The 15,850-nt window shown below is 40.6% G+C and overlaps 1 protein-coding gene across 5 annotated transcripts in view; it reads right to left on the bottom strand.

Annotated features, from left to right (window-relative positions):
• The window catches only part of Arhgap32 (Rho GTPase activating protein 32), a 301,921-nt gene that overhangs the window by 270,527 nt on the left and 15,544 nt on the right, over positions 1-15,850 (bottom strand). The window contains exon 1 of one of the 5 annotated variants that reach the window (XM_074066358.1): positions 8,475-15,279. The exons of the other annotated variants lie outside the window; for them this stretch is intronic. The gene's annotated coding sequence lies outside the window, so the exon portion shown is untranslated. Of the gene's footprint in view, positions 1-8,474; positions 15,280-15,850 lie in introns of those variants that run through there. 5 annotated transcript variants of the gene reach the window in all.

Below are 15,850 nucleotides of genomic sequence, written 5' to 3'. Positions count from 1 at the left end.
GTCTTCTATTATGAAGTTAACAAATGCTGCTAATATACTTAAATTAAGACCCAATCTCCAAGAATAAAATTCTTAGTCTAAAAGCTAACTACAAAAAATTGTGATTTCTTTATCAACCTAAGTATCGTAAAGTATAAGACATGAATTGGCCTAAATAATGTATGCATGCGTAAGTAAATGTAAAAATGATAAAATAAAATTTTTTAAAAAACAGACATGAATTGGCCTTAAGTGTAACCATTAGGACATACAGAAAAATAATGTTATCTCTGGACACACAGTCTCAGACCCTTGGGGGGAGAGGGGAGAGGAAGCAACCATTCAGTTTGCTGGTAGGCTATTCAATCAGCCCACATTTGGCCCTAAAGGACTCAAACCCTTCATATCTTTGACAATCCAACTTAAATTTGCATTAAGAAAAGTGATTCTCTGTAATCACAAGTTGAACCTCAAAGATACCTAAACAAGTTAGTGTTTTTTACGCTGGCTCTATGACAGAATTTCAGGCACTCTCTAAACATTTGATTTGAAGGTGTTTCCATGCATTAAGTATTTTTAAAACCATACAAGACACAAATTCTAAAATCATATCATACACCTATCTTTAACACACTGGAAACCACAACTGCATGAACTTGCATTATCATCAATTGGCAAAAAGAGGTACATACAGGGTTTGGTGTACAGCTTAGCAGTAAAGCACTTGCCTATATTATGTACAAGGCTCGGGTTCATTCCCTGTACCCCTGCCACACACATACACACACAAGATAAATAACGTACACAAATTTTTGAGACAAACATACACTAACAAAAAATCATTATTGGCAGAAATACCGAAGGTCCATCTTTAGGGAAAAGGGGTTTTATTGCTAAGAGACTTTAAAAATCACTAGTCCGCGGAATTGATAAACTATCAGAACTGGGATACTAAGTTATTGATTTACTTTCCTGGGAGAAGACTAGCACAAAAAAAGACCTGACATCCCTAAATACTTCTGCATTTTATTGTACCAAATGTAACGTACGTTAATCTGGACCAAAGGGACACAAAATCAAGCCTGGGGAAGGTATTGAACAGAATGGGGGAAAGAGCTACAATGAAGGTCTGGACAGGCCTTTGAACTCAAAAACAGGGGTAAGGAGAAAGAACTGGTATTAGAATGAACAACTACTCCTTCAAATATGTGCTTTACCCAATAAAGACAACTTATCACAGAAGTAGGCCTGTGTACCAAGTAGATACACAAAGACCAGCTTAGGTGCATATTTCTGACAGTCATAAAAAGGCCAAGCACAGAGGCTCACATCTGTCATTCCAGCTACTTAGGAGGCAGAGATTGGGAGGATCACAGTTAAAAGCCAGGTCAGGCAAAAAGTTAGCCAGACCCCCATCTCAATCAGTAAGTGGTGTGTGCTTCTGGTCTCAGCTACACAGAAGGCACAGGTAGAAGGATTCCAGTTTTGGCTGGTCCCAGGCAAAAACATAAGACCCTGCCTAAAAAATAACCTCAGCCCTGCAGAGGATGTGGCTCAAGTGATAGCCCAAGTTCCTGAGTTCAAACCCCAGTACACGCCCTCCCGCCACCCCCCCCCTCCACACCCCACAATAAAAAGCTCATGAAAATAAGCATTAAAACTAAAAAACCTAACTTTCACCACTCAGAAAGCCTCTGGCATTAAATCCCTGGCTCTCAGGCTGGGGATGCATTTCAGTGGTAGAATGCCTGCCTAGCACTTTTGAGGCCCTACCCTAACACTGCCCCCCAAAAAAGTTTAAATCCCTGGTTTTCTAGATACGACACAGAATTAAAATGGATAAACACTGTGCACTACTCTCATTTACTACCTGTCTTCAAATATGGAGGAAAGGAGGCAGACAAATTAAGAATATATGAAGTCTGTGGCTAAGCACAGTGGTACATATCTGTATTCCAGCACTTGGGAGGCAGAGCCAGGAGGATTGAGAGTTCTAGGCCAGCATGAGCTACATACCAAGGCTGTGCCTCAAAAAAAAAAAAAAAAAACTATATGAACTTCAGAGGCACAACTCTGCAATCACTAGGAGTGCAGAATCTCTCCCACATTCTAATATCCATCACCATGATGAAGAGCTAAAACTACAGAGAGAGAGAGAGAAAGAAAGAAAAACTCTTTCTACTCAAAACTCTCAGAGCAGGGTTTCTTATCTTGGCACTACTGACATTTCTGACCAGATAATTATTTGTCAGGGAGGCAGGGAAGTCCTGTTGTGCATGAGTAACATAAGAGAACATTTTCTTCCCTAGATCAAATACAATGCTTACAAATCACTCCACATTAGTTACAAAGTAGTCCTGAGAAAAACAGAGGCACTTTAAGGTCAAACAACCCCAGACTTGAATTCTAAACTAATCTACCACCTAGTAAGGTGAACCTGAGCACTGACCAAGCTTCCCTGAGGCCCAGTTCCAGTTCCCCTGGATAAAGAATGCTACTACCAAGGTTGTTGTGAGGTGCAAACAAAAGGACATCTGTGAAGATTAGTACACAGTAGGCAAAGGAAATACAAAGGAAAAATTAATTTACATTTAGGTGCCAGAAGTTTATCATAGCTTTGATACATATGAAAGCAATATGTACTGCAGTTTCCTGCCTTAATGTAATCTAACCTTTTACAAATAAAAAGGCCAGGAACAGTGGCTTATACCTGCAAACCCAGTTACAAGGGAGGCAGAGATTAGGAGAATGGAAGTTTAAGGCCAGCCTGGGCAAAAAAAGGAAAATGCCATCTTGATCTATAAAGCTACACATGTTAGCATGCATCTGTGCTCCCAGCTAAATAGGAGGCTGTTGGTAGGAGGATCCCAGTCTGCGGCCAGCCCCAAACAAAAACAGGAAAAAAGGGATGGGGACATGGCTCAAGTGGTACAGCACCTACCTAGCAAACTGGAGGTCCTGAGTTCAAATCTCATATCACCAAAAAAAAAGACTTCAAAATGACCCATTTCAGAAAATCATTACTGTAATAACTAAATATAATACTAATCTAAGGACAAGAGCTATCAAAATGGGTAATACAAGACTGGCAGAGTGGCTCAAGTGTTAGAGCACTTGCCTAGCAAGTTTGAGGCCCTGGGGGGGAAGGCGGGGGAATGGGTAAACCACAGTATTAAGTTTCAAAGATGTTGGATCAATTGGTTGAATCCTTTAAAAAAAAATTGTGTTAAGGATTAAATGTAAAGTTGAATATTTAGAACTAAAAACAACTTATTGTTAGAGAAAGCTGGAATAGAAAAATTCTAAAAAATGCAATTGCTTGCAACCCCTAAATGAGCTAGAGATGTTAAGTGTTCCAAAAAAAAAAAAAAACACACACAATCTGGGTTAGTAGAGACAATATACCAAAATAAGAACCTAAAGAATGGAGTTCTAGTTTCAACTGGCCTACTTGAGTGAGAACGGTTGCTAGATAAGTCACTTAACCTGGATTTATTTCCTCATTAATAAGAAGGGCACAAAACCTACTTTGACATCTCTGGCATTGTCAGATGAGCCAAATAATGTACATAAAAATGCTCTAAAGTTGTGTGTAAAATACTTGGCACTACGAGATCTTCACAGTCACCAATCTTTTTCACCTTATGACATATGCTGAAAAATGACTGTACTAGATGCAGGCATCCTGAGGTGAACGGGTCATGCTGCTGGAGTCCAAAGGTGATCAGTCTAGTTCTTGCCATTCTGTCCCTGGCAGTCCTCTTTGAGGCTAAGGGAATCAGCATTTCTAGCCCATCTGTATCACACTCAGAGCACTGCCTAACACACTGGTTAGGAGGCTCTAACTAAAATGTCAGGTCTAATTTGGGAAACACTAAGAAATCAACTCTGGAAGACAGGATCAAGTCGAGTTTGACAAGGACAGAACATTATTGCACTGGACCTAAGCAACAGGGACACCTGTCCTAGGCCTCAAGCCTAGAGGGCCATGCATTGGCCTTTCTCTGGCCATACTCCTCACCATGGCATCAACTCTACTCAGGGTACCATCTGCAGCATATGTACCCTCATCTTGACTAGGACCCCAAAATTTACCTCCTGCTTCCACGGTCTGCTCAGGCCTCTTCCCTGAGTTGGCTCTCCCAAGAACAGACAACCCCACTAGGAGGTATACCCCTAGACCAAGGGATGGTTGTCTGAAGGGTATGTGGGATCTGTGAGCTATAGTGTCACGATGCGCACATAATAAAATCCTGCACTGAAGCTAAGGAAGAGAAGACTTCAAGTTGGAGGCTGGCTCTCTGTACTTTACCATGTTCCCACGAGGAATTCAGGAATCTCTTGACTCTGACCCATGTCACTATGAAGCTGTATTTGTTAAGACAAGCAATGGGACATCCTTCTCAGTTAGCTTGACAAATAACTTGTAAATTTTTAGTCACATAACACATGGACTTCCATGTGTACTCTTGCCTCAGTTTCAAAAATGTTAGGGATGGGCCTCAAAAAAAAGATCTAAAAGCCCTGTCATATGAGGAGCAACTGAAGATAATGGGTACTTTTAGGCTGGAAAGGGCTGGGGAGAAGACTTAAGAACCAGCCATCTTTCACATGACAGTTAAAGAGCTATCTAGTGAAAAATAAGGTTAATCTATAGTGTTAGAAATGCAGGGAGGTACATTCTGATTTAAAAGAATGAGGAATTTTTTTTTAACAATAAGAGCTCTTTTTTAAAAAAGTTTGTCATGTGAATAACCGATTGTGCAGACACTAAAAATACAAAAGCAAGGGTAGGTAATCACCTCCCAAAGGTAAGTGAAAGGAATTCTGGTACTAGAGAAAGGTGAGGGCCACACATTCCCCACAGGCCTACATAGCTACAGTATTCACTAACCTCATGTAGACACAGCAGTGTATGCAGACACAAGTGGCATTAGACACAGGCAAAATGAAAGTAATCCTGAAGTGAACTTCCTTCATTAAAAAGCTTACTCTTCATCATTTGCCTCCTTCCAAAAATGAAGGGGAATTCCTTCATTCTACAAAATGAACTTCTAAATTAAAGGCTAAAGCAGTTTGTCTCAAAAAACTTATTTTTCCCACCTTCCAGAAAAAGCACACTCTTTATTGCTTTGAGGTGGATTCTCTAACCTAGTTATCACTGAAACCTTGTCCATTCCTACAACAGACTCGACCACCTTTCTGTAATCAGCTAGTATTTATTAAGACAAGCCCTTACAGATGCCAGTGGCTCACCCTTGTAATCCTAGCTACTCAAGAGGCAGAGATCACGAGGATCATGGTTCAAAGCCAGCCCAAGGAAATAGCTCGTGAGACCCTATCTTGGAAAAACTATCACAATAAAAGCCCTGGTGGAGTGGCTCAAGGTGTAGCCCCTGAGTTCAAACCCCAAAAGACAAACCCTTGCTCCTTAAGAAGTTTATGGGGGGAGGGGGTTATAAACACATAAGCAAATAAATAAATAATACAAAGAAGATAAAATGAGATGACATGGAAGACAGTTGGGGGTAGAAGCTGTCCCCAGGTAGTCAAAGACTCTCTCAAGAGGAAGAAGGCTCAAATCTGAAAGATATGCACTCTATGTGTTTACCTCACTCAAGGGGAAAAAGAAAATCATTCACTACATGCCTATCAGAATGGTCAAAATCAGTAACACTGACAACACCAAATGCTGAAAAGAATGCAGGACAGGATCCCTCATTCACTGCTATGGGAATGCAAAATTGTACTTGAGAAGGCAGTTTAGCAGTTTCTTGTACCATATGATCCTATAATTGTGTACATTTACTCTAGATATTTACTCAGAAGAGTTAAAAACTTATATCCACATAATACCTGCATGTGGATGTGTAGCTTTATTCACAATTGCCAAAATCTGGAGGCAACCAAGGTGTCCCGCAGTAGGGAAATGGATAAACTGTGGTACATCCAGACAACTGAGTATTATTCAATGCCATAGAGAAATGAGCTATCAAGCCACAAAAAGACATGTTAGGAAACTTAACCGTACATTACTAAGTGAAAGATGCCAATTTGAAAAAGCTACATACTACATGATTCCAATTATATAACATTCTGAAAAATGTAAAACTATGGAGACTGTAAAAAGACCTGTGGTTACCAGGGGCCAGAAGGCAGGGAGGAATGAATATGCAGAAAACAGAGAATTTTACAACAGTGAAACTACTCTGCATGGTACTACAATAGTGAATACATGTCATACTTGCCCAAACTCCCAGAATGTACACCAAGAATGAACCCTAATGTATGGACTTTGGATGACAATGTGTCAGCACAGGTTCATCAACTGTAACACATATACCATTCTAGTGAGAGATGATGCTAACGGATGAAGCTGTGTATGTATGAGGGCAGGGAGTATAAGGGAAATCTTGGCACCATCTATTCTGTTTTACTGAGATTCTACAAGTTCAGGGGATGTAGCTCAAGGGTAGAACACTTGCCTGGCATGTGCAAGGCCCTGGATTCAATCCTCAGCTCCACAAAAAATAATAAAAATTAAGTCTACAAAAAAAAATTTAAAAGGAAATTATTCTGATTGCAGGTCTAGTGAGCAAAAGAGATAATAAAGGAAGATGGAGTTGGAAAAGAAGCCAAGAGTCAGCTCATGCTCTCTAGACATCTGGATCAGATGTCTTGCTGCTAGAGATTGTTCTATACATTGTAGGGTGCTTAGTAGCATCCCTGCCTCTATCCATTAGATGCCAATAGCAACTACCTACCTCACCAACTTCTCCCTACCTAGAATGTCCCCAGAGGTGAATCTAACTAAGAAATTTTGTAAGCACTTTTGTAAATGTCACAATGTATCTTTGTTATAACTATAATATGCCAATAAATAAATAATAAATAAATAAATAAGAATGTCCCCAGACAGTGCCGAATGCCCTCTACAGGCAAAAACAATCACTGACATAGACCAAGGTAAAGATTTTGTTTCCATGATAAAATTTCAAAGTTTAATTTAAAATTTTAAAGTTTTAGTGTTTTTACTGGAAAGTCTGTGTGCAGGAGAATGTTAACATCGGATTAACATTTACCATTATTTTGGCTCCTGTGATGGGAAGGGTGCAGGGAAGAAGGGACATAAGGCAGAGACAGAGAAGTATGTTGGCAGTTTTCCAGAAAAGAACTGGACTGGCCTCAGTTTTTAACAGTGAAGAAAGCTGAGACGGAGTCAAATACAGTCTGTACTCTGAGGGCGGTTCTGATCAAACATAGCATGAGATGAGAAGGGAAAAATGTCACGGATGACTCCAGGGGTTTCGGCCTCCACAAGTGGGTGAATGAAGGTGCCACTCAGTGAACCAGGGAAGAGGTGAACCAGGGAAGGGGTGGGGAAGGTAGAAGTAAATGAAAGGAAGAATTCATAGTCCTGTTTTGCCTCTGAAGTGTCTATTAGAGGTCCAAGGGGAGGCATGGAGTCAGATGAGTCTAGCACTTGGAGGGAAAAAAATCATAGGAATCTAAGCATCATCTGCATGTAAATGATCTAAGAAACATAAAAATACATGAATCACCTGAAAGCCCTGAGACATTCCAAATTTTCAGCAGAGTAAGGAGGAGTAGTGATAAACTCACAAAAAGGATACAGAAAGTGAAAATGTACACTAAGTAGTCAGAGAAAGTGGACAACATGAAATGCTGTAGAAAGATGTAGACACTGACCATTAGCGATGGCAAGACACTAATCACTGCAGCCTTGACAAATAATTTAAAGAACTGGGGATATAAAAAAATTAATAAAAACATTTTCAGAGGAGTGGTGAAACAAAGGATTGAATGGATCAAGCTAAAAAGACAACTGGAACTGAGGAAGGAGAGACCTCAGCTAACAAAAACAACTCTTGGCTGGGCACAGGTGGCCCAGGCCTATAATCCTAGCTACTTGGGAGGTTAAGATCAAGAGGACCTTGATATAAGACTAGCCTAAGCAGATAGTTTGTGAGACCCCCATCTCCAAAATATGCAGAGAAAAATGGACTGGAGGCATGGCTCAAGCAGTAGAGCACTTGCTTTGCAAGCATGAAGCCCTGAATTCAAACCCCAGTTCCCCTCCCCACAAAAAAGTAAACAACTCTTGAAAATGTCTGCTGCAAAAGAGAACAAACAAAGTTAGAGGTGGTAGAAGGGGTGGAAGATGGAGGTGAGGATAGTTTCAAACAGATTAGCCAGGCATGGTGGTACCTGCCTATAATCCTAGCACTCTGGAGGCAGAGGCAGAAGGATCACCAGTTCAAGGCCTTCCCCAGAATACACAGAACCTCGTCCCAAAACAAAAAAGACAAGTGAGTCATTTAGTATAGTATCAGTGGTTCAAAAGACAGAATTTGATTCCTCTTTCACATATCCAGAGAAAATAAGTAGTCTCAATCTAGTGCAAGGCTCTACTCCACAAGATTATCCAGGAGCCCATTTTATTCAGCCATCTTCCCCTAAGGTGCTGGTCTCACCTGCAAGTTGAGGAATATGTCCCAGAACTTTGCTAACATCCGACATTCTTTGTCTGCAAAAAAGGGGAAAGAGGAAGTGGAAAGCAATTAGCTTCCTTTCTAAGGTCATGACCTAGAAATTGCACCTCACTCTGTTCACATCCTTTTAGCCAAAATTGAGTCACTTGGCCATATCCACCTGTCAGTGAGAAACTAAGAAATGGAGTCTCTGACTAGTCTGCCATGTACCCAGATAAAACCTGAGGGAGGCTACAGGGAATGGCATGTAGTGGACAATTAGTTATCAGGCTGCCTATAACATAGCCATGTATGCCAACTAAGATGATCCAGTCAAGCCAGAATGATAATTTAGGAAAGAAAATAATTACAGGTGTAAGCCCCTTAAAAGGTAAGGAGTAAGATCCAGGGCACAAATTCATTGCCTCAGGAAGACAGCCATTTTGATCTCTTGTCGCTTCTCACCTGCTTAGCTTTTCAGAAGAAAGTTCGCTCTTTTTTTTAATTATTTATTTATTCACATGTGCATACATTGTTTGGGTCATTTCTCCCCATTGCCCCCCTCCCCCAAAAAGGTTGCTCCTTGAATGCATTTCTAGTAAATTAACATAATCTCTTCCAACTAGTAAATCAAGCTTACACAGAATGAGTGTGAAATCAGTCCTGCATTGGGCAGTTTCTCACTTGGGTTGTCTACCAACATGTTGATTTAGAGCATCAAAGAGAGAGATGACCAAATTTCAGAGCTAGAGGGAGTCTACACGGTTCATCCCACATATGTTCGAAGACACAAGCAACCTCTCTAGTCGTATGTCCCCCAAGTCCTCAAACTTCCAGATCACCCCACTGTCTGCCTTGCCCACTATTTTGCAAAGTGTTTTATAATATTCTTTTCCCTAGCATAGTTTATCTTCCCAATCAAATGAACACCTGCAAAGAGCAGAGGCTCAATGACATCTTCTGTCAGATCTACTTTCTACCTTCTGCAGCATGGTACAAGGTATACTGAAGATGTACATACGAATACAAGATGTATTCAATAGCTACTGATAAAAGAGATTTGGTTTCTCTCATCCTAACTGGGGCCAGGATGCTGCTGAATGACCACTGGATATAATGAGTAAATTCTACCAGGCTCTCCTTGGACAGATTAACAGAAACTGGGCAAACAAAATGACAGTCCCCACTTTAAGAAATAAGTCAGAAGGCTAGGGAGTAGCTGAAGTGGTAGAGCCTAACAAGCATAAGGCCCTGAGTTCAAACACTAGTGCTGCCAAAAAATAAAAGTAAATCAGAGAATCACAGAATTTTGATTCAAGGGGACTGGAGTATAGCTCCCTCATAGAGTGGCCAAGAAAGGAAGGAAGGAAGGGAGCTGACAGGGAAGGGGGAGGAAGAGAAGGAGGAGAGTGGGGGTAAAGGAGGGATAATTTTAGAACAAGAACGGTCCTTAGAGACTTCCAGTCTGACATTGCATTTTATATGTGAGAAAAATGAGTTTGAGACAGATGAATTACTTGTCTAACATCACAAACTGTTTATAGTACAGCCAAGACAAAATATCCAGATCTTCTGCCCCAAGTTCGAAACTCCTCTATTAAAGGTTACTATAAGCCACACACAGTGGCTTACTCCTGTTATCCTAGCTACTTGGGAGGCTGAGATGGGGAAGACTGAAGTTCAAGGCCAGACTGGGCATATTAGTAGTTTGTGAGACCCCCATCTCCAAAATAACTAGAGCAAAATGGCCTAGAGGTATATACTGCTTTGCAAGCACAAAACCCTAAATTCAAACCCCAGTTACACTCTCTCCCAAAAAGTTACTTTGCTTTTTTGTCAGTGTTTAATAGTCTGGTTAGTTACTAAATATCACACAATATGTTCTTATAACTGCTGAAAATGCTACTCATCTTAGATTTCTTTGACAATACATCTTTGCAATGAAAAGAGGAACAGGAATTACTGTTTTAGTCTACCCACAAGGGAATACAAACAGCACAGTCAGATGACCTGCCAGAGACCACAAGGCTGGACTCCAGATAATAGAGATCTTACTGTTTTAGGACAAACAGATGGAAGAACTACTTTAGAATTCTCTCCCAGGGTATGATGCTCTAAAGACTACCAGAACATGTCATAATATTTCCATTACAAGTGGGTCACACCTTCCATCTCCATAACCACCAGTACTAATGGATATAATAATCCATGATATGAGAAGCTAGCAAAGAGATAGATGGCCATTTATCATGTCTTTCTCATGAGAAATTATACCCACACCCTATTTCTCACTTCCTTTTACCTGTCCTAAAACAAGTTCCTTTAAATACCAGAGAAGGGTGCTTTGTCCAGGTATACTGCAACACTGTAATTATTTTATCAAATCCTACATCTTACTACCTTGGGGAATATTCCTGCTCAACCTTCATCTATCCAGTTAGGAAATCTCAGGTTTCATTTGTCAGTTTTCTAGCCTCAAAGGAAAATACCACCTCATTTCCAGGTGAGTCATCTTCTTTTTTGTTTTTGGCAGCACTGGAATTTGAACTCAAGGCCTCATACTTGCTAGGCAAGCTCTCTTACCACTTGAGCCACTCCGCCATCCCAGAGATGCGTCTTCTTGAGGCTGCTCCTTCTTTGAAGTGCTACAACTAAACCCCTGCAGTATTGCAGGTGCAAGGCACCATAACTGCATAGAAGGACCCCTCCTCCACCACCCACTGTTCCACCAAGGATAGTGGGGGAACTTACTGCCCTTCCCAAGTCCCCTGAATCATCCCACTGTATTTATTAAGCATCATCCAAGGCCATGGAACTGCAAAATATATAGGACTGCAAGAGCCACAAAGACCCCAATTCGGTTTTTTTAACTGAATCAGAACAATGGCCTTTTTTTATTTGCTCACTCTTTCTTTGGGATTAACGTTAAATAAACCAGCATTTGAAGTCAAGAAGCACACCAAATTTCTCAACTGTGAGATACTTTAAACCAAATACTTAAAAAAGCAGTTTAATATCAAAGCCTCTAAAAAGTAAACTATGTCTATCGTAAGAAAAAATTAACTTTTATTGTTTCAGCTCTGAAGAAGATTTAACAGAGATGTTAATGCAAATCTTAAGAAGACTTAAGAGAATAATATACACACAGGGAAAGTCATCTAACTCCGACCTAATTAAAACAGATTATTCTCAGGCATTTTCTGAAAAAAAAAGTCAGTACCAAAATAGAAGTGGTATTTAAATTCACCTTGCAAACATAAGAACACTTCCAGGAAATTATCAAGAACCAGAATCTATGAAAAACAGAAGTATCTTTTCCCTCATTCTTAATTATCTGAAATATACAGGCATTTGATAAACATACAGTTGAACACACAGAAAATTTCTCAATGTATTCCACTTATTTCTGTCAACAAAACTAAAGGTCTCAGTGAAAGAGAAAATACCACAACAAATAGCATACCTTTAACTCAGAAGAAAAACTATATCTGAGGTCAAATGTAGTTCACAGTATTTCTGGAATTTTTTACAGTAGAATTTATAATCATTACTATGTGTCACTTACTAAATGCTCATATATGCTAGATGATGTATTAAGCCTTGACATGTATCGTTTCATTTATTGTCACTACAACCTTCTAAAGTAGGGACTACTACTATTCCCTGGTTATAAGGGAGGTACTCAAAGCTCCAAATTATTAGTGTGGCCAGGCGCCAGTGGCTCACACCTGTAATCCTAGCTACTCGAGAGGCAGAGATCAGGAGGACTGAGGTTTGAAGCCAGCCTGGGCATATAGTTCATGAGACCCTACCTGGAAAAAACCCATCACAAAAAAAAAAAAAAAAAAAGGAGGGGAGGGCCTGGTGGAGTGGCTCAAGGTGTAGGCCCTAAGTTCAAATCCCAGCACTGCCAAAAAATAAGTTAGTGTGTCCTGGACCAATTATAAATATCACTGCTGGCATATGAACCCAAGTCTATCTAGCTCCAAAACAAAAACTAGCACCTGTCCATAGGTCTTACAATAAGAAAAATATTTGTGCTAATTAAAGCAAAAAACGTCAAGTCCTAAATCAGGGATTGATAAACTTTTTCTGTAAAGAGCCAGAAAACTGTACATTTTAGGCTTTGCAGGCCATACCATCTCAGCTGAAAGTGCTCAACTCTGTCGCTATATGCCAAAATAGCCACAGACAACACATGAACGACTGAGTGTAACTCTGTCCCACTACAACCTTAAGGACAATGACACTGGAGTTTCACATAATTTGCACATCTCATGAAACATTACTCTCCTTTTAATTTTTTTCAATAATTTAAAAACTAAAAAATCATGGATGGAGTGTGTGGCTCAAATGGTAGAGTACCTGCCTAGTAAGCATGAGACCCTGAGTTCAAACCCTAGTACCACCCCAAAAAAAGAAAAAAAATTAAAGATCATCCTTAGCTCATGGGCCATACAGACCTGCAGTATGTACTTTGCCAATCCCATCTTAAGTAATGCAAAAAAATATAAAATACTTTTTACCATTCACGAATTCTAACTTGTAACTTCCTTGAATATTTGAACTAATACTTTAAAGAAGGTCAAAGTTGGGCTGGCAAAGTGGCTCAAGTGGTTCAGCAAAGCACCTAGGTTCAATTCCCAGTGCCACAGGAAAACAAAAAAAAAAAAAAAGAAAAAGCTCAAAATCTCAATAAATGACCAGTCCTAAAATAACTGAACATTCCAAAGACCAAAACTATAAGTATTACATATGAACTTCCTCAAAAATGATATTGAATCACACAATTTTTGAACTGGAAGAAATCTAACACATTCTTGTGGGGTTTTTGTTTTTTGGGGGTTTTTTTTTGGTGGGGGGTTGTTTGTTTTTTGGTGACACTGGGGCATGATACAAGAGCTTCACACTTGCTAGGCAGGTGCTCTACCACTTAAGCCGTGCATCCAGCCCTATCTACATTTTTTAAATGCTGTTAAAGTATTTAAAATAGTTTGCCAAGATCTGGGGATGTAGCACTGTGGCAGAGCATTTGCCTCACATACATGAGACCCTGTGTTCTATCAGCAGCACCACAAAAAAACAAAGTAAAACAGTTTGCCAGGCCAATTTGCCAGGTGAAATAGTCTGCATTTAATGCTAAGTTTACATGTAATAACAATAGTATCTTACACATAAAACAGGTTTTTACAAAGTATTTCCACTCCACAAGTCTTTAAGGAAGACAATGCATGCTTTCGCAGCCATAGTTTCCAAATCAGGAAAACAAGCTCAGAAATGTCAATAACATGCCCAGGGAAGATACAATGCCACTCTAAGTGACAGAACTGCAGCCATGGCCTGACTTCAAGTCCTGGCTGCCTCTACCCACTTGTGTGGACATCAGACTGCACATTCATGGTTAAAGCCTAAGAGTTCTCAAGGAGGCTAGTCTTAGCTTTTAAAGATACAACTACACTTAGTTCATTTCATTTTTCTTTTGCTACCACACACTCACAAAGAAAACAGCTGCAAGTCCCTGACATTTATTAAATGCATCTTCAGACAACAATGAATAACTTACTATGCAGATAATATCCAGGTCAGTTTGAGTAGGGTAAACATGGGTGAAAAAGTCATCCAAAAAGAGAACAAGCAGCAACAATAAAAGCATCCTTGATGTAGCACCAGAAAAAGAAAAAAAGACAATGTGAGAGAGAGAGAGAGAAGTGTAGAAGAATGTATTGCCATTAACAACTCAGCCCAACTGCAGATAAGTTTCTGGTGATTGGAAAATAATGTTGGGTAGGGAAAAAAGAAATAAAAGGAACATAACTGCTACCGGAATTCAAACCAACATCAAAGGTGTTAATAATAACAGTGGCGCCTGCCTCCTGGTTCTTGGTTGCTCCCTGGAAAACAGAAGTTATATAACTGAACAAGGTTTTTCAACTAACATTTCCTGAGTCCCACTTACATCTACTCTCCTCCAGTACTTCACTTGTCCCCACTTCTGTGTGCAGGATCATAAGGACACTGGGCTGCCACCCTATGTCTGGACAAGTCTCTGTCCAAAGTGCTGCTTTATTCCAAGGGACCATGGTAGGAAGATAACTGCCTTCAACAGTTCCCACCTCACACCATCACAGATACCTGCTCTGCAAAACATTACATGTCCAATTTTACATTCCTGAAAATGAAAATCACAACCTCATTAATACCTCATCTCCACAAACAACCCTATGAAAAGAATACACACCAAGCAGTACCTGAAAAACTCTGAGGTTATGTTAAAGCAGCCTGCATCTACTTCCTTTGCACTCAAGTCCAAGGAACAAACGCTGATTCTGACTTCAATTCATCCAATAAGGAAAAATGTATTAATGAACTGCATATACAACTACCCCTACTCAAAAACTTTCCAACAGACCCAGTTACTGAATCAAACTAGCACATTTTGTGGACTCTAAGAGCCACTGTACTACAGCACCTTTTGCTTATTTCTTCTTCCAACAGAAACACAAATAGGAGGCAATGTTTACAAAAGCAACCGATGTATCAGAAAAGTTATTCCCAGTCAGACGTATTTAAGAGGTCTAAATCTGTGCCAAATAAAACTCTGAAAGAATGGAAAAATAAGAGAGATGCTGACAATGGCTCGGCCCAGTTGCCAGCTATCCATGTAGCATCATGCAGTGCCCCAAGCATTTTTAAATGCTGACTGTAATTCTGCATGCTGATCAAAATTGTAATTATCCAAACTATTTCCTAAAAAGATAACTATTAAAACTGTATCCCCAGCATCCTGCTGTGGGCTTCCTCTTCTCTTCCCCCCCCCACCCCCACCCCACCCTCCAATCCCCTTTCTGTAAGGTTCAGCTGCAGAAGGTGAAGTTACAAAGGGTCCAGAGGTGGACTAAAGCTAAAAAAAAATAATAATAATGAGGTCTGACTGTCCCTCCCTGCCGTGTGCTGTTTATGAAAATCTTTAACATAAATATTTACTCTAAGCAACAAAAATATGAAAGGCGCCATACAGGGGTGACGGGGGTGTCAAGGGGAAAAAGGGCTCTGAGTCACCACTAGATCCAACATGTAGCAGCAACTTCAACCAATTTAAGAGGAAAAACTCCACCGGAGTCCCGGGGAACAGGGACATCTTGCTCAGCGGCCCCCATGCACACCGGGGATCGCTGGGCGCTGTCACCCGTGGGCAGCGGAGGGCAACGCGGGCACGGGGCTCCTCAGGGAGCACGGGATCCCCTAACTGGCCACTGCCGGGGAGTCGCGGCCGTGGCCTGACTTGAGCCTGCGGCGCGCTGCACTGCAGCAGGCCAGGAACAGGTCCGAGCGCCTCGGTCGCTGAGGCCATGGGGAACGCGGGATGCGAGCGCGGGGGG

Source organism: Castor canadensis, chromosome 2 (assembly GCF_047511655.1).
Source record: "Castor canadensis chromosome 2, mCasCan1.hap1v2, whole genome shotgun sequence".
NCBI lineage: Eukaryota > Metazoa > Chordata > Mammalia > Rodentia > Castoridae > Castor > Castor canadensis.
Note: the sequence above shows the minus strand (reverse complement) of the source record. Positions and strands in the feature narration are given on the sequence as shown.